Source organism: Saccopteryx leptura, chromosome 4 (genome assembly GCF_036850995.1).
Source record: "Saccopteryx leptura isolate mSacLep1 chromosome 4, mSacLep1_pri_phased_curated, whole genome shotgun sequence".
NCBI lineage: Eukaryota > Metazoa > Chordata > Mammalia > Chiroptera > Emballonuridae > Saccopteryx > Saccopteryx leptura.
Window position 1 is genome coordinate 121,125,212 of NC_089506.1, and position 20,014 is coordinate 121,145,225.

General features: G+C 42.0%; 1 protein-coding gene across 2 annotated transcripts in view; it reads right to left on the reverse strand.

Annotated features, from left to right (window-relative positions):
* The window catches only part of RNF157 (ring finger protein 157), a 91,221-nt gene that overhangs the window by 70,387 nt on the left and 820 nt on the right, over positions 1–20,014 (reverse strand). The gene's annotated exons all lie outside the window — the stretch shown is intronic.

Below are 20,014 nucleotides of genomic sequence, written 5' to 3' on the forward strand. Positions count from 1 at the left end.
GTCAGACAGACTCCCGCATGTGCCCGACCGGGATCCACCCGGCACGCCCACCAGGAGGCGATGCTATGCCCATCTGGGGCGTTGCTCTGTTGCAACCAGAGCCACTCTAGCACCTGAGGCAGAGGCCACAGAGCCATCCTCAGCGCCTGGGCAAACTTTGCTCCAATGGAGCCTTGGCTGTGGGAGGGGAAGGGAGAGACAGAGAGGAAGGAGAGGGGGAGGGGTGGAGAAGCAGATGGGCGCTTCTCCTGTGTGCCCTGGCCGGGAATTGAACCCGGGACTCCTGCACGCCAGGCTGACACTCTACCACTAAGCCAACCGGCCAGGGCTGGAATAAAGAGTATTTTATCTTAAGAGCTGGCTCCAGAACTCCTCTTAAGAAGGCAGGACTTTTTTTCTTTTTTTAAATTTACCTTATTAAGCCCTTTAGAACAGAGAGCCGCACCAAGGGCATGGTACTTTTGTTGCTTCTTGATAGAACTTAAACTGCTCTGTAATTTGTTTTTCTTAGAGGGAGGACTGAAGAGTCAAAAAAAAAAAAAAAAAAAAAAAAAGAGCTGCCTGACCTGTGGTGGCGCAGTGGATAAAGTGTCGACCTGGAACGCTGAAGTCGCCTCTTCAAAACCCTGCACTTGTCTGGTCAAGGCACAATGGGAGTTAATGCTTTCTGCTCCTCCCCCTTCTCTCTCTCTCTCCCTCACTCTCTCTCCTCTCTAAAAAATGAATAAAAATAAATAAAGATAATTTTTTTAAAGGAGAGTTAATGGGAAAGAGACATTAAGACAGAGAAGGCTGGGATAGGAGCTGTAGGTAGCAGAACTCTGTCACTGAAGTCCAGTTTAGGGTAATGATACTAACTGTTCTTTCTTTGTATTTCTGCAATGTAAGCCCAACTTCATTTCCCTCCACAAATCTCTAGTAGAGGCTACACTTTGGCTACTTTCTGTGAATGAGATTTTTTGGAGAAATTGAAGAATGAACTGATGTGCTGGCTGGAGCTCAGGAGCCACGTGGTCATAACATCAGCCACTGGGAATTCCCAGAAATCTTGGCAGGGGCAGAAGTCTGGATGCCACGATTTGGAGGAATAGGTGTATTTTTATGTGTCTAATTTGCCTAGATCTTGAAGAACAGTAAAACCCCAGCTGACATTTGGGACTCAGTTGAAAAGCAGTAAGTATCTGCTCCAGAGTTCCAATTTCTGTCAGTGGTGCCTCACTTCGCTGGTCGCTCATATCATAGTCATGAAAGCTACAAAAATACTGAATTGTGTGCTTTGTGTAAAACTGCCTCATCAAGACCTCAGCCCTCTCCAAGCTATATGATAGTGGGTATTCGGGGAATGAATGGTTCCCTAGCAAATCTTTATGTGTCTAGTCTTTTCCCCTTACAGCCTATCCCTCTAAGACAGGGGTCTCAAACTCAACTCAGCATGTGGGCCGCAGAGCAAGATCACAGCCGTTCAGTGGGCCGCACTAGGTCTACAAAAGGCAACTGTTACGCAACACTTTTCTTGAACTTCGTGGATTAGTCTGCGGGCCGCACAAAATTGTTTAGCGAGCCGCATGCGGCCCATGGGCCGCGAGTTTGAGACCCCTGCTCTAAGAGTTAAATCTTTCTTAGGACAACATGTGGTTCTTCTCAATTTTGGCTGCTACTTACCTTCTAAATTTATTTCTCTCTACCTTTATAGAACTCTTTGCCTCAGCCATCTATTCTGATTCTCTAAGTCCATCAAGAACATTGGCAACCTTCAGGCCATTACTAATACGATTCTCTGCACCAGACTGTTTGAGTTCTATACTGCCTTCAAAGTCATCTGTCCCCAAGAACCCCACCCCTTAGTGATTAAGCTCTTCTCTATTTTATTAAATTGCATAACCCTCTCTGTCCTGTTTTTTTTTAAGACTTTATTTATTGATTTTACAGAGCGGGGTGTGGAAGAAGTATTAACTCATAGTTGTTTTATTTTAGTTGTTCATTGATTGCTTGTTGTATGTGCCTGACAGGTCAAGCCCAGGATTTCGAAACAGCAAGCTCAGTGTTCCAGGCCGATGTGCTATCCACTGCGCCACCACAAGCCAGGCCACTCTGTATTGTTTTTTAAAAGTTTAATTGAGGTACAGAATACACAGCATATTCCCTCAGGTTTGTTTACAACTAGTCCTCACTCCCATCTCCAGCCTTAGGCAAATTCTGTTCAGCTTTCTATCTCTGTGATTTTGCCTTTTTTAGCTATTTCATCTAGTTGGGCTCATACAATATGTAGTCTTGAATTTGGCTACTTTCACTTAGCATACTGTTTTTAGGTTAATCCATATTTTGTAGTTCAACCTTTTCAACTGCTGAATAGTATTTCATAGTAAAAATACACCACCTTTTATTGAAGCAGTCACCAATCATTGAACATTTGGATTATCTCCAGTTCTTTGACTAACAGGAACAATGCTGCTATAAAAATTTGCACACGTCTCATATGAATGTTGTATGTCTTCATTTCTTTTGATAGGCATAGGAGTGGAATTCCTGGACCATATGAAAATTTTATGTCTAAGGTTTTAAGAAACTGCCACTCTTTTCCGAAGTGTTCATGCCATTTTACATTCCCCACAACAATGAGAACCCAAATTTCTCTGCACTCTCACCAACACTTTATATTGTCTGTCATTTTTATTTTAGCTACCCTAGTGGTTGTGAAGTGCTATCTCGTTGTAGGGTTTTTTGTTTTTGTTTTTGTTTTGTATTTTTCCGAAGTTAGAAACGGGGAGGTGGTCAAACAGACTCCCGCATGCACCTGACCGGAATCCACCCCGCATGCCCACCAGGGGGTTATGTTATGTCCACCTGGGGCATTGCTCCATTGCCGCTGAAGCATTCTAGCGCCTGAGGTGGAGACCATGGAGCCATCCTCAGCGCCCAGGCCAACTTTGCTCCAGTGGAGCCTTGGCTGAGGGAGGGGAAAGAATGGAGAAGCTAATGGGTGCTTCTCCTGTGTGCCCTGGCCGGAAATCAAACCCAGGACTTCCACACGCCAGGGTGATGCTCTACCACTGAGTCAACCGGTCAGGGCTCGTAGTTTTAATTGTACCTCCCTTATTACTACTGATGTTGAGCATCTTCCTAGGTGTTTATTAGCCATTCTCATATCTTCTTTGGTGATATGTCTAATCAATTCTTTCTGTCATTTAACTGTGTTGTTTGTCTTCTTAACCTTGAGTTGTAAAAGTTCTTGGTATTCTAGCTACAAATTCTTTATCTACATGATTTGTAAATATTTTCTTTCAGAGAATGTCTTGCCTTTTCATCTTCTCATTGTCTTTTGAAGCAGAAACATTTTCAATTTTGAAGAAATCCAAATTATCAGGTTTTTTCTTTTATGAATTATGCTTTTAGTGTATCAAAAAACTCTTAGTCCAATTTGAATCAAGTAAATGTTTTCTCTTATATCTTCTCATAGTAGTTTTAAAGTTTTAGCTCTTCTATTTAGGTTTATGGCCCACTGTAAAATCAGCTTTATTGAGATATAATTCACATACTGTACAATCACCCATTTAAAGGGTACAATACGATGGGTTTTTAGTATATTCAGAGTTATGCAACTACTCACCACTATCTAATTTTAGAACATTTTCATTACTCTAATAAGAAACCTATTAACAGTCACTCCTCATTTCCCACTTCCCCAGCTACTGGCAGTCAGAAACCTATTTACTGTTTCTATCTTCTAAACATTTCTTATAAATGGGATTATACAATATATATATCTGGCTGCTTTGACTTAGCATTAGTGTTTTTTAAGGTTCATCCATGTTGTAGCAGGTATCAATACTTCATTTGTTTTTATTGGTAAGTAATATCCTATTGTGTGGGTTTACTACATTTTACTTAGCAGTTGTTTTATTCATCAGTTGATGCACTTTTAGGTTATTTCCACCTTTTAGCTATTGCGAATAAAGCTGCTATGAATAAACATTTGTGTACGTGTTTTTTGTTTGTTTGTTTGTTTGTTTGTTTTTCTGAAGCTGGAAACGGGGAGAGAGTAGTCAGACAGACTCTCGCATGCGCCCGACCGGGATCCACCCGGCACGCCCACCAGGGGCAACGCTCTGCCCACCAGGGGGCGATGCTCTGCCCCTCCGGGGCGTCGCTCTGCTGCAACCAGAGCCACTCTAGCGCCTGGGGCAGAGGCCAAGGAGCCATCCCCAGCGCCCGGGCCATCTTTGCTCCAATGGAGCCTCGCTGTGGGAGGGGAAGAGAGAGACAGAGAGGAAGGAGAGGGGGAGGGGTGGAGAAGCAGATGGGCACTTCTCCTGTGTGCCCTGGCCGGGAATCGAACCCGGGACTTCTGCACGCCAGGCCGACGCTCTACCACTGAGCCAACTGGCCAGGGCCATTTGTGTACATGTTTTGGTGTGGGTTTTTTTCATTTTTCTTGGACACACACACACACACACACACACACACACATATACATGGAATTGCTGAATCATTATTTTTTATTATAGCCATCCTGGTGGCTATAAAGTGGTATCTATTTTATTTTTATTTTTATTTTTATTTTAAATTTTTTACAGAGACAGAGAGTGAGTCAGAGAGAGGGACAGACAAGGACAGACAGACAGGAACGGAGAGAGATGAGAAGCATCAATCATCAGTCTTTCATTGCGCTTTGCAACACCTTAGTTGTTCATTGACTGCTCTCTCATATGTGCCTTGACCGCGGGCCTTCAGCAGACCGAGTAGCCCCTTGCTGGAGCCAACGACCCTGGGTTCAAGCTAGTGGGCTTTTGCTCAAACCAGATGAGCCCGCGCTCAAGCTGGCGACCTCGGGGTCTCGAACCTGGGTCCTCTGCATCCCAGTCCGACACTCTATCCACTGCGCCACCGCCTGGTCAGGCTAAAGTGGTATCTAATTGTAGTTTTCTTTTTTTTTTTTTTGACAGAGACAGAGAGAGAGTCAGAGAGAGGGACAGATAGGGACAGACAGGCAGGAAGGGAGAGAGATGAGAAGCATCAATTCTTCATTGTGGCACCTTAGTTGTTCATTGATTATTTTCTCATATGTGCCTTGACCAGGGGGCTACAGCAGAGCAAATGAACCCTTGCTCAAGCCAGCGACCTTGGGCTTCAAGCCAGTGACCTTTGGGCTCATGCCAGAGACCATGGGGTCATGTCTACGATCCCACACTAAAGCCAGCAACCCCACGCTCAAGCTGGTGAGCCTGCGCTCAAGCTGGTGACCTCGGGGTTTCCAACTTGGGTCCTCTGCGTGGCAGTCTGATAACTCTACTCACTGCACCACTGCCTGGTCAGATTCTAATTGTAGTTTTAATTTGCATTTCCAAATGGCTAATAGTGTTGAACATCTTTTCATGTGCATATTGTCAATTTGCATATCTTTTTTAGATAAAGTCTATTTAAGACCTTTGCTCCTTTATTTACTTATTTTTGTTATGGAATTATACAAGTTCTTTACATATTCTAGATATAAATACCTTATCATGTGTATGATTTGCAAATATTTTCTCCCATTCTGTGGGTTGTGCTTTCATTCTATGATCCATTTTGAGTTTATTTCTAGTGATGTGAAGAAAGGGTCTAAATTCACTTCTTGCTGGTTAATATCCCATTGTCCCAGCACCTTTCCCTGTCGAACTGTCTTGGCACTTTTGTCAAAATCACCTGACCATCTATGTGAGGACTTATTTCTGGCTTGCTCTTCTGTTGCATTGATCTGTATGCCTTCCATGGTGTTAGTACCACACAGTCTTGATTACTGTGGTTTTATACTGAGTTTGGAAATGGGGCAGTGAAAGTCCTCCCACTTTGTTCTTCCTTTTCAAAACTGTTTCCAGATAATCTAGGTCCCTTGCATGTACATATAAACTTTAAGATAAGCTGGTCAATTTTGTCAAAAAAAAATCTGTTAGGATTTTTGCAGATATATCCTCAATTTTTAGATCAATTTGGAGAGCATTGGCAGCTTGACAATAATGAGTGTTCTAAACCAGGAACATGAAATGTCAATTTATTTAGATCTTTCTAAACATTTTTAGTTAAAGCATCAATCTTGGCAACATTTTAGAATTTTTACTGAGTAAGTTTTCTGCTTCTCATTTAAATTTATCCCTACAAATTTTATTCTTTTTGACGGTATGGGAATGAAATTGTTTTAAGATTATTATTCTATATAAAAATATAATTGAGTCTGATCAGGCAGTGGCACAGTGGATGGAGCGTCGGACTGGGATGCAGAGGACCCAGGTTCGAGACCCCGAGGTCACCAACTTGAGCGCGGGCTCATCTGGTTTGAGCAAAAGCCCACCAGCTTGAACCCAGGGTCGCTGGCTCCAGCAGGGGGTTACTCAGTCTGCTGAAGGCCCGCGGTCAAGGCACATATGAGAAAGCAATCAATGAACAACTAAGGTGTTACAACGCACAACTGAAAAACAAATGATTGATGTTTCTCATCTCTCTCCGTTCCTGTCTGTCCCTGTCTATCCCTCTCTCTTGACTCATTGTCACTATAAAAAATAATTTAATTAATTAATTAAAAAATACTATTGATTTTTGTATATTGCTCACATATCAGCAAACTTCTAACTCATTTATTAGTTCTATTAGGTTGTGTGTATGTGTAATCCTTGGTGTTTTCTATATACAGGATCATGTCACCTGTGAATACAGTTTTACTTCTTCCTTTACAATCTGAATGACTTAAAAAAATTTTTTAAGTGTCCGCTTGTTTTGCCTAGTGCACTAGTTAGCATCTCTAGGCAATAATAAATGGCAAATTCACATATCATTTCCTTGTTCCTGATCTTTGCAGGAAAGCATTTTGTATTTCATCACTGAGTATGATGCTATGGGCTTTTCATAGATGCCCTTTATCTGGTTGAGGAAGTTTTTTCTATTGGTCAGTTTTTATTAATTGATGGGTATTGAATTTTGTCAAATGTTTTGTCTGTACCTTTTTTTTTTTTTTCAGAGACAGAGAGAGAGAGAGAGAGATAGGGACAGACAGGAATGGAGAGAGAGATGAGAAGCATCAATCATTAGTTTTTCGTTGCGACACCTTAGTTGTTCATTGATTGCTTTCTCATATGTGCCTTGACTGAGGGCCTTCAGCAGACCGAGTAACTCCTTGCTCAAGCTAGCGACCTTGGGCCCAAGCTGGTGAGCTTTTGCTCAAACCAGAAAAGTCCACGCTCAAGCTGGCGACCTCGGCGTCTCGAACCTGGGTCTTCTGCATCCCAGTTCGACGCTTTATCCACTGCACCACCGCCTGGTCAGGCTTGTCTGTACCTATTAAGACAATCATGTTGAGGTTTTTTTTCCTTTATTCTACTAATGTAGTATATTAACATTGATTGACTTTTCAGGTATTAAACCAACCTTGCTTTCCGGAGATCATTTGGTCATAGTACATTCTGTATTCTTATTTATCTCATAATGCATGCCTTTTGCCTCTGACACTAGATGATAAGCTCTGAAATTTTGTAAGGAGCATAATTTTTTAATAATTTTTAAAGACTATAAGTTTGGGTTTTTAAAATATATATTTCCATAGCACAAGCACTCTTTCAGCAACTAAAAATTTGAGCTTAGCTTTTATGTAGCAGGAATAATTAGTGAAAATGGAAGCCACTATGTCAAATTTTATGTGTTAGCACGGCTAGGCTCTGTTGCTGGCCTAGGATAAACACTAGTCTACATGTTGCTGGGAGAGTAACTGCAGATGTGACTGATACCTATAATCAACTGACTTTTAAGTAAAAGAGATAACCCCTTGATCATGTGGGTGAGCTTCATCCAATCAGTTGAAGGCCTTAAAAGAGCAAAAACTGAGATTCCCTGGGGAAGAAATTCTGCCTCAAGACTGTAACATAGAAATCCTGCCTGAGTTTTTAGTCTGCCAGCCTGTACTACAGATATCAGACTCAAGACTACAATATCAACTGATGTCTGAGTTGTCAACTTGCTGGCTTGCCCTACAAATTTTAGACATCCCAGCCCCCACAATCACAGAGCCAATAAATCTCATATACATACATACACATATACATACATATATAATACATACATACATATATATATATACACATACATATATTTTCTCTGGAGAACCTGACTCATACACCCACCAAATACCTTGTGGTTTTTTTGGTTTCTTTTAGAGAGAGAGGAAGGAAGAGAGAAAAGCATTACCTCATTGCTTCACTTAGTTGTGCATTGATTGCTTCTCATATGTGCCCTTATTGGGATGTGGTGTCGGGTTTGAGGCAGATTTGGGATTGAGCTGGCAACTCTGGACTCGAGCCAGTGACCTCAGATTTTAAACTGGCGACCTGGGCACTCTGGGCCCTTGAGTTATTAATACTCCTTCTGTGTCCCACATCATGAATTACAAGTTGATTTAGGGGCTTCTATCCTGCTGCTCGCCATAGGCATAAAATTCACTGGACACAGGTTCAGAATCCATATACTGGTGCATAGCACAATGCATGATACAGAGCAGGTGCTTACAATGTGCATTAATGATAATAAAAAGAAATGGAAAAGAGATACTAAAGAACAAAAGAACACAACTGTCAGCATTCAAGGAAATCAAAAGCCCTAAATCTTAAGTCAAAATCAGACATGAAAGCAATCAGTCTGCTCTCAATGAAGCAAAGTACAAACAAAAAAAAACAACACTGGAATTTTCAAAAGTAAGAGAATTACTACCTTTTAAGTATTTAAAAAATAATAGTAGCATTTGACTTCTAGATCTCGATGACTTAATTATTAAACAGAGTAACATTTTGTTTTTCTCTGGTATTAAATATATTTACTGGCCCTGTCCAGTTGGTTCAGTGGATAGAGCATCAGCCTGGCATGCTGATGTCCCAGGTTTGGTCCCCAGTCAGGGCACACATGAGAGATGACCATCTACTTCTCTTGCCCTCCCTCTCCCTCTTCTCTCTCTTCTTTTTGTCCTTTCGCAACCAGTGGCTCAACTGGTTCGAGCATTGGACCCAGGTGCTGAGGATAGCTTGGTTGGTCCAAGCATGGGCCCCAATCGGGGTTTGCCTGGTAGATTCTAGTCAGGGCACATATGGGAGTCTGTTTATCTCCCCTCCTCATTTTACAAATTTCAGGAACCTACTTAGTTTTTTTTGTTTTTTTGTTTTTTGTATTTTTCTGAAGCTGGAAACGGGGAGAGACAGTCAGACAGACTCCCGCATGCGCCCGACCGGGATCCACCCGGCATGCCCACCAGGGGCGATGCTCTGCCCACCAGGGGGCGATGCTCTGCCCCTCCTGGGCGTCGCTCTGCTGCGACCAGAGCCACTCTAGTGCCTGGGGAAGAGGCCAAGGAGCCATCCCCCAGCGCCCGGGCCATCTTTGCTCCAATGGAGCCTTGGCTGCGGGAGGGGAAGAGAGAGACAGAGAGGAAGGGGGGGGTGGAGAAGCAAATTGGCGCTTCTCCTATGTGCCCTGGCCGGGAATCGAACCCGGGTCCCCCGCACGCCAGGCCGACGCTCTACCACTGAGCCAACCGGCCAGGGCCCCTACTTAGTTTTAGTTAAAGTATTAAACTGTGGCAGAACAAAATAATTCTTTATTAGGTAAGAAGTTACTTTTTTTTTAAGTTAGAGGAGGGCAGATAGTGAGAGTGAGGCAGACTCCTGCATGTGCCCTGACTGGGATCTGCCTGGCAACCCTGTCTGGGGTTAATTCTTGAGTACCAAGCTATTTTTAGCACCTGAGGCCAAAAGTTTCATATTTTTTAATCCCTCATTTCAAAATTAATATTAAATCAATGGTCCTAAAAGCTAAGAGAAACTTTTATAACTATTTGACAGGCAAAGACTTATTACCCATGTTTTTAAAACTTCCTGCCATAGGATCAACCCACTTGACAAGCAAATGTGTACGCCAACATAACAAAAATGTGGAGAATGATGATGTTAGCTGCTCAGGACTCTGATGACCATTGTGAATTTTTATATCAGGTTTACTTCTTAACACTTACACAAAATGAATTACTCCTATTTTTAATTTGCTCAAAGATGTAGCAGAAAATGAACTAGATTTATCAACTACTGAATTAAAATGAATTAAATGGTCTTTATAGCATGACTATTCCTTCCTGGACACAGAAAACAGGCCTAATGACTGTTATCAATGTAGATATCCCTTTCAAAAGATGGGCATTCATGCATTAGAAACCACCACGTCAGCAAAGCCATACCTTTGCTGAACAAATGATCATGGGTTTTTAAAGATCTTAAAGAAGGATTTAGCCCTGGCCGGTTGGCTCAGTGGTAGAGCATCGGCCTGGCGTGCAGAAGTCCCGGGTTCAATTCCCGGCCAGGGCACACAGGAGAGGCGCCCATCTGCTTCTCCACCCCTCCCTCTCTCCTTCCTCTCTGTCTCTCTCTTTCCCTCCTGCAGCGAGGCTCCATTGGAGCAAAGATGGCCCGGGTGCTGGGGATGGCTCTTTGGCCTCTGCCCCAGGTGCTAGAGTGACTCTGGTAGCAACAGAGCGACGCCCGGGAGGGGCAGAGCATCGCCCCCTGGTGGGCAGAGCGTTGCCCCCTGGTGGGCGTGCCGGGTCAATCCAGGTCAGGCGCATGCGGGAGTCTGTCTGACTGTCTCTCCCCGTTTCCAGCTTCAGAAAAATACAAAAAAAAAAAAAAAAAAAGAAAAGAAAGAAGGATTTAATAACATGTATAGCTTCTAACTCAAAAATGATGAAGACCAAACCAAATGCAGACAAGTGCTATATAAATAGCTCTCTGTTAATGCAGAAATGCTACAGAAAAATGAACTCCCACCATACCTCTGTTACTTGAGATTAGTATTCATAGATTAACAAATAAAACAAGAGTGATGTCAGAGAAATGGTGCCGTAAGGAGCGATACCAATAAATCTCCCCAAAAATTCAACAAGATCTTCAACCAGAGACAGAAAAATCTATCCTTGGAGCCTCCAGCAGTTCCACACTAAACGCAAAGTACTATCAACAAAACCACCCTCAGATGCCATTAAGAAAAAGGAAATCGAATATCATGGATACAAAAGACAGAGAGGTAGCACAGATAGATGAGGAAAAATCTATGGAGAAAAAATTTAATATATTGAAAACCTTGCAGCTAAATGACAGAAAATTTAAAATAGAAATCCTAAAACTACTCAGAGATATACAAGAAAACACAGAGAGGCAATTTAGGGAGCTCAGAAAACAACTCAACGAACACAAAAAATATATTACCAAGGAAATTGAAACTATAAAAACAAATCAAACAGAGATGAAAAACTCAATTCACGAGCTGAAAAACGAGGTAACAAGCTTAGCTAATAGAACAGGCCAGATAGAAGGTAGGATTAGTGAAATAGAAGACAAGCAACTTGAGGCACAACAGAGAGAATAAGAGACTCAAAAAATTTAAAAAATGAGAAAGCCCTACAGGAATTGTCTGACTCCATCAAAAAGAATAACATAAGAATAATAGGTATATCAGAGGGAGAAGAGAGAGAAAATGGAATGGAGAACATTTTCAAACAAATAATAGATGAGAACTTCCCAAGCCTGTGGAAAGAACTAAAGCCTCAAATTCAAGAAGCAAACAGAACTCCGAGTTTTCTTAACCCCAACAAACCTACTCCAAGGCACATCATAATGAAATTGGCACAAACCAACAACAAAGAAAAAATTCTCAAGGCATCCAGGGAAAAGAAGAATACAACATATAAAGGAAGGCCCATTAGATTATCATCAGATTTCTCAACAGAAACTCTACAAGCTAGAAGAGAGTGGACCCCAATATTTAAAGTCCTGAAAGAGAGGAACTTTCAGCCAAGAATACTATACCCATCAAAGCTATCCTTCAAATACAAAGGAGAAATAAAAACATTCACAGATACAGAAAAGATGAGGGAATTTATCATTAGAAAACCCCCACTCCAGGATTTACTAAAGGGGGTTTTCCAACCAGATACAAAGAACAAAACAAAACAAAACCACAAGTAAAAGCTCCACTAAGAAAACAATAAAACCAAATTTAAACTGTGACAACAACTGACCAGGCGGTGGCGCAGTGGATTGAGCGTTGGACTGGGATGCGGAGGACCTATATTCGAGACCCCGAGGTCACCAGCTTGAGCGCAGGCTCATCTGATTTGAGCAAAAGCTCACCAACTTGGACCCAAGGTCGCTGCCTCGAGTGAGGGGTTACTCAGTCTGCTGAAGGCTCGCAGTCAAGGCACATATGAGAAAGCAATCAATGAACAACTAAGGTGTTGCAATGTGCAACGAAAATCTAATGATTGATGCTTCTCATCTCTCTTTGTTCCTGTCTGTCTGTCCCTGTCTATCCCTCTCTCTGACTCTCTCTCTCTGTCTCTGTAAACAAACAAACAAACAAACAAAAAAAGGGGGTGGGGAGAGGATGGAAATTAACAGTAGCAAAGGACAATGGAGTACAGAAGTACTCACAAAATAGTGCATTACAATGAACAGGGTAGGAACCCTTTTCATTACTTAACGGTAACCACCCTTGAAAAAACCACCACAGAAGCACATGATTTAACAAATCCAAAATGAAAGAGGAGAAATCACCACAGATATCATAGATATACAAAGAATTATTGTAGAATACTATGAAAAACTTTATGCCACTAAATTCAACAATCTAGAAGAAATGGATAAATTCCTAGAACAATACAATCTTCCTAGACTGAGTGAAGAAGCAGAAAGCCTAAACAGACCAATTAGTAGGGAAGAAATAGAAAAAAACTATTAAAAACCTCCCCAAAAATAAAAGTCCAGGCCCAGACGGTTATACTAGTGAATTCTATCAAACATTCAAAGAAGACCTGGTTCCTATTCTACTCAAAGTCTTCCAAAACATTGAAGAAGAAGCAATACTTCCAAACACATTTTATGAGGTCAACATAACCCTCATACCGAAACCGGACAAGGACAGCACAAAAAAAGTAAACTACAGACCAATATCTCTAATGAATACAGATACTAAAATACTATACAAAATACTAGCAAATCGAATATAACAACATATTTAAAAAATAATACATCATGATCAAGTGGGATTCATCCCAGAATCTCAAGGATGGTTCAACATACGTAAAACAGTTAACGTAATACACCATATCAACAAAACAAAGAACAAAAACCACATGATCTTATCAATAGATGTAGAAAAGGCATTCAATAAAATACAACACAATTTTATGCTTAAGAATCTCAACAAAATGGGTATAGAAGGAAAATATCTCAACCTGATAAAGGCCATATATGATAAACCATCAGCTAACATCATATTAAATGGCACAAAACTGAAGGCTTTCCCCCTTAAATCAGGAACAAGACAGGGTTGTCCACTCTCTCCACTCTTATTTAATGTGGTGCTAGAGGTTCTAGCCAGAGCAATCAGACAAGACAAAGAAATAAAAGGCATCCATATCGGAAAAGAAGAAGTAAAGGTATCACTCTTTGCAGATGACATGATCCTATACATCGAAAACCCCAAAGAATCTACAAAAAGACTACTAGAAACAATAAGCCAATACAGTTAGGTCGCAGGATACAAAATTAACATTCAAAAGTCTATAGCCTTTCTATATGCCAACAATGAAACATTTGAGAACTCAAAAAAATAATCCCCTTCACGATTGCAACAACAACAAAAAAATACCTAGGAATAGACATAACAAAGAATGTAAAGGACCTATATAACAAAAACTACAAAGCATTGTTAAGGGAAATCGAAAAAGATACAATGAGATGAAAAAATATTCCTTGTTCTTGGATAGGAAGAATAAATATAATCAAAATGGCCATATTACCCAAAGCAATTTATAAATTTAATGCAATTCCCATCAAAATTCCTATGACATTTTTTAAAGGAACAAAAATGGAACAAAAAGTCATCAGATTTATATGGAATTATAAAAAACCCCAAATAGCCAAAGCAATCCTAAAGAAAAAGAATGAAGCTGGGGGCATTACAATACCTGACTTCAAACTATATTATAGAGCCACAACAATCAAAACAGCATGGTATTGGCAGAAAAATAAACACTCAGACCAATGGAACAGAATAGAAAGTCCAGAAATAAAATCACATTTATATGGTCAAATAATTTTTGATAAAAGGGCCAACAACACACAATGGAGAAAAGAAAGCCTCTTCAACAAATGGTGCTGGGAAAACTGGAAAGCTACATGCAAAAGAATGAAACTTGTGGTCCTGGCCGGTTGGCTCAGTGGTAGAGTGTCAGCCTGGTGTGCAGGAGTCCCAGGTTTGATTCCCGGTCAGGGCACACAGAAGAAGCACCCATCTGCTTCTCCACCCCTCCCTCTCTCCTTCCTCTCTATCTCTCTCTTCCCCTCCCGCAGCCAAGGCTCCACTGAAGCAAAGTTGGCCCGGGCGCTGAGGATGGCTGTGTGGCCTCTGCCTCAGGCGCTAGAATGCCTCTGGTCGCAACAGAGCGACGCCCAAATGGGCAGAGCGACGCCCCGGATGGGCGGAGAATCGCCCCCTGGTGGCCATGCCGGGTGGATCCCGGTCGGGCGCGCATGAGGGAGTCTGACTGCCTCCCCGTTTCCAACTTCAGAAAAATATAAAATAAAAATAAAAAAAGAAAGAAAGAATGAAACTTGACTACAGTTTGTCCCCTTGTACTAAAATTAATTCAAAATGGATCAAAGACCTAAATATAAGACCTGAAACAATAAAGGACATAGAAGAAGACATAGGTTCTAAACTCATGGACCTGGGTTTTAAAGAGCATTTTATGAATTTGACTCCAAAGGCAAGGGAAGTGAAGGCAAAAATAAATGAATGGGACTACATCAGACTAAGAAGTTTTTGCTCAGCAAGAGAAACTGACAACAAAATAAACAGCCAACTAAATGGGAAATGATATTTTCAAACAACAGCTCAGATAAGGGCCTAATATCCAAAATATACAAAGAACTCATAAAACTCAACAACAAACAAACAAATAATCCAATAAAAAAATGGGAAGAGGACATGAACAGACACTTCTCCCAGGAAGAAATACAAATGGCCAAAAGATATATGAAAAGATGCTCATCTTCATTAGTTATGAGAGAAATGCAAATCAAAACTGCAATGAGATACCACCTCACACCTGTTAGATTAGCTATTATTAACAAGACAGGTAATAGCAAATGTTTGAGAGGCTGTGGAGAAAAAGGAACCCTCATTCACTGTTGGTGGGAATGTAAAGTAGCACAACCATTATGGAAGAAAGTATGGTGGTTCCTAAAGAAACTGAAAATAGAACTACCTTCTGACCCAGCAATCCCTCTACTGGGTATATACCCCAAAACCTCAGAAACATTGATACGTAAAGACACATGCAGCCCCATGTTCATTGCAGCATTGTTCACAGTGGCCCAGACATGGAAACAACCAAAAAGCCCTTCAATAGAAGACTGGATAAAGAAGATGTGGGGCCCTGGCCAGTTGGCTCAGCGGTAGAGCGTCGGCCTGGCGTGCGGGGGACCCGGGTTTGATTCCCGGCCAGGGCACATAAGAGAAGCGCCCATTTGCTTCTCCACCCCCACCCCCTCCTTCCTCTCTGTCTCTCTCTTCCCCTCCCGCAGCCAAGGCTCCATTGGAGCAAAGATGGCCCAGGCGCTGGGGATGGCTCCTTGGCCTCTGCCCCAGGCGCTAGAGTGGCTCTGGTCTCGGCAGAGCAACGCCCCGGAGGGGCAGAGCATCGCCCCCTGGCGTCGCCCCTGGTGGGCGTGCCGGGTGGATCCCGGTCGGGCGCATGCGGGAGTCTGTCTGACTGTCTCTCCCCGTTTCCAGCTTCAGAAAAATACAAAAAAAAAAAAAAAAAGAAAGAAAAAGAAGATGTGGCACATATACACTATGGAATACTACTCAGCCATAAGAAATGATGACATTGGATCATTTACAACAAAATGGTGGGATCTTGATAACATTATACAGAATGAAATAAGTAAATCAGAAAAAAACAAGAACTGCATTATTCCATACATAGGTGGGACATAAAAACGAGACTAAGACATTGACAAGAGTATGGTGGTTGGGGGTGGTTGGGGGGGGGCACAAAGTAAACTAGATAGAAGGTGACGGAGGACAATCTGCCTTTGGGTGATGGGTATGCAACATAATTGATCGACAAGATAACCTGGACATGTTTTCTTTGAACATATGTACCCTGATTTATCGATGTCACCCTAGTAAAACTAATAAAAAAAATCACCTAAGAACATATGTGAAACATTAATCATTGCTGCCTTGTTTGCAATAGTGAAAGATTGAATAAAACTCCCAAATATTCATCTACAGATTATGTTTTAAAAAATAATAGCACGTGCATAAAAAGGAATATTATACAGTTGTGTAAAAAGAGCCAAAAGTCAGGCCTGTGATGGCACAATGCATAAAAGCTTAACCTGGAATGCTGAGGTCACCAGTTTGAAACCTCAGGCTTGCCCAGTCAAGGCACATACGAGAAGCAACTATTACAAGTTGATGCTTCCCGCTCCTCCCCCTGCACTTCTCCTGTGTGTCCTGGCCGGGAATCAAACCCAGGACTCCTGCACGCCAGGCCGACACTCTACCACTGAGCCAACAGGCCAGGGCTCTCCAATATCTCTTTTTTTTTTTTTTGTTTATTCATTTTTTTTTAGAGAGAAGAGAGAGAGGGGAGAGAGAGACTGGGGGAGGAGCTGGAAGCATCAACTCCCATATGTGCCTTGACCAGGCAAGCCCAGGGTTTCGAACCGGCGACCTCAGCATTTCCAGGTCGATGCTTTATCCACTGCGCCACCACAGGTCAGGCTCCAATATCTCTTAAAGTTAAAAACACAAGGTGTAGAGCAGTCTACGTAGCGTGCTTTGCTTATATGTACACAGGAAGTTCTGGAAGAAACTGGAAGCGGTTACATAAGGATGGGAGGTGTGGGGGGGAGTTGGAGACATGGGTGGCTGGATAATCTCATTGAGAACAAGATTTTCATGCGATGCCTTTTCATCCTTTTAAACTTCAAACCATGTGACTACATTAGCTATTCAAAAAAATAAGTAATTCTAGCCTGACCAGGCGGTGGTGCAGTGGATGGAGCGTTGGACTGGGATGCGGAGGACCCAGGTTCGAGACCCCGAGGTCGCCAGCTTGAGTGCGGGTTCATCTGGTTTGAGCAAAGCTCACCAACTTGGACCCAAGGCCCCTGGCTTAAGCAAGGGGTCACTCGCACTCTGTCTGCTGAAGGCCCACGGTCAAGGCACATGAGAAAGCAATCAATGAACAACTAAGGTATAATTTAGCCTATTTTATTTTCACCTATCTCTATAAAAGAAAAAGCTACAAACCCAAGTTCCCATATGTAATCAGCTGTTATCAATAATTTTTCAATGTTTCCAGCTCAATGTACATACAAAACTAAGAATTTCCTTTACAAATACAAAAAAATGAAAGGCAACTTCTGCTGGGGACTGTGACTGTCATTACAGGGACAGAAGATGGTGTTGTTTTCTGAAACAGTCATTCCATTCCACAGGCAACAGGGTTATAGGAATGTCGAGAAAGCTGACTCTACCATGGGCTTCGTTCTGTCCCAGTCCTCAAGATAAGGAGACCTCAAACTCAACCCAGTTTGATTCCTCAACTGGGACAGGACTCTCAGTTTTGTTTCAGTTCTGACGCAGAATAGCCTAGTTCAAAATCTAATTCCTTGTGAAAGGCAGAAGTTGACAGTTTATTGAGAAGAAAGAGCACTACGTCCTGGGTCACAATGGCCAAACCAATTCATTCCTCTGGGCCTCCATTTTCTTACCGGTGAAATGAGTAGATCTTAGGCCAAATTCTTCCAAAGATTCCTCGCAGATCTAAATACTATAATCCCATAAAGACCCAGGTCTATTTTAAGATCAGATGAAGAGTGAGAGATGCTGCTAGACTCATGTATATATGCAACTTCACACAGACTTCCAAGTATGCAAAGCTTTGCTGGATGAAACATGAATGTTTTGATTTCTATTTTCTTTCTTTTTTTTAAATGTATTTGTTTGATTTTATTTACTTTTTAAATTTATTGATTTTAGAGAGAGAAAAGGAAGAAGGAAAAAGAAACATAGATGCATTGTTGTTCCACTTATTTGTGTATTCCTTAGTTAATTTTTTTTTTAAATGAGAGAGAAAGAAACACAGACAGACAGGAAGGGAGAGACTCATCGTTGCAGCACCTTAATTGTTTATTGATTGCTTTCTCTTATGTGCCTTAGCCAGGGGCTCCAGCCAAGCCAGTGACCCCTTGCTCAAGATAGTGACCTTGGGCTAAGCCAGCAAACTTGGGCTTCAAGCCAGTGACCTTTGGGCTCAAGCCAGCAACCCTGTGCTCAATCTGTTGAGCCTGCACTCATGCTAGCGACCTCAGGGTTTCGAGCCTAGGTCCTCAGCATCCCAGGCCAACGCTCTTTCTACTGCGCCACCACCTGGTCAAGCCAGTGGTTGATTCTTGTATATGCCCTGACTGGGGATCGAACCTGCAACCTTGGTATAATAGGACGACACTCAACTGACCCCACCAGGGCCAATTCCTATTTGTGTTTTACCTTCACCATAAATAATTTGGTCTGCTTGATGCAAAGACTTCTCTCATACAAAATTTCTGATTAAAAATGAGTAACAACTAGGTAAAACTTTAAAAAATTGGTAGAGTAGAGAGAATTATTTAAGACTATAGGTTTTGAGTGGGTTGGGTAAGAAAAGTTTTACTTTGATCCATTATCCTTTCATTATCATCATCCAAGATTCAATATCCTTTGGGGAACAGCCTTCCAGTGAATTACCTAGGCTAGATCCCACCTGAGAAGGAGGCGTGGATGCTCTGTGGCAGGCAAACTCAACTGAAAACTCCAAGCTCAGCAAAACATTCTCCATATCTTGATTAATAAAAGCTAAGTGAGACCTGACTGAATAGCTCAGTTGGTTAGAGCTTCATCCCAAAGCACAGAGGTTGCTGGTTTGCACATGGGTCAGGACACATTCAGGAGCCGATTGATGTTCCTGTCTGTCTTTCTTTCTCCCTTCCTTTCTCCTAAAATTAGTAAATAAAAATTGGGGGGGGGGGGGAAGCTAAGTGATTTCAGAAAAAAAATTCACAAATACGTGTGCTTATTTTCATCTATGAAAAAACAAAACACATGCTTCCTTGGGCACTGGTTTCATATAGTCATAATTAGCTAGACTTCGATTAAAACTCAGATGATCCACAGCTTTATCTCAGTCTGTTCTAAAACATCTCTTAAGCATATTCATCTCTGCAAAGATTCATTCTTTGGCACAAGAGCAGAGAGAAACACAGCTCTGGCAGACACTCTGCAGGGGTGCAGGTTCATTGTCTGGCCCAGCTTTCACCTGGCACAAGGCGGACACTGCTGAGAAACCGGTTCATCTCATTAGTACTGTATGTCTTTATTGCACTGTCCAATTCTGACACCTCTCCAAAATCACCAAAAGCCTCATCAGGTCCTAAGCCGAAGAGAAGATGGTAGTCATGGGTCCTCAGAAGTCTTGAGAAAAGCAAATGAAAACCGAAGAGCAGAGAGTTTGGTCATGCCCCAGCAGCTCAGAATTGGCTGATGCTCAATCTGCTTGTAAGGCTCTCCCCTCTGTAAAAATCCTCCTCCATCTCCAATGCCTATGCCCCAACCCAGACGCTGGAGACATTTATCTTTCTACTGATTCTGAAAACAAACACAATTCTAATACCCATTTTCAATACCTGTGCCCTGTTTCAGGGCTGTCCACATTCCAAAATCCAGGCTTGCTGCTACTCTGGCAAAGGGACAGCCTGGGGTGACTAATATTTCGATTCCCAAACATTTTTGTTAAATACTTTCTTTTCCTTCTGACAGCTTCTTCAAAAGCATGAACACTGAAAATGCATTTTTGGCCTCCATCCCCCAGCAGGTGATGGGAGCTGTCCCCCTAACCCCC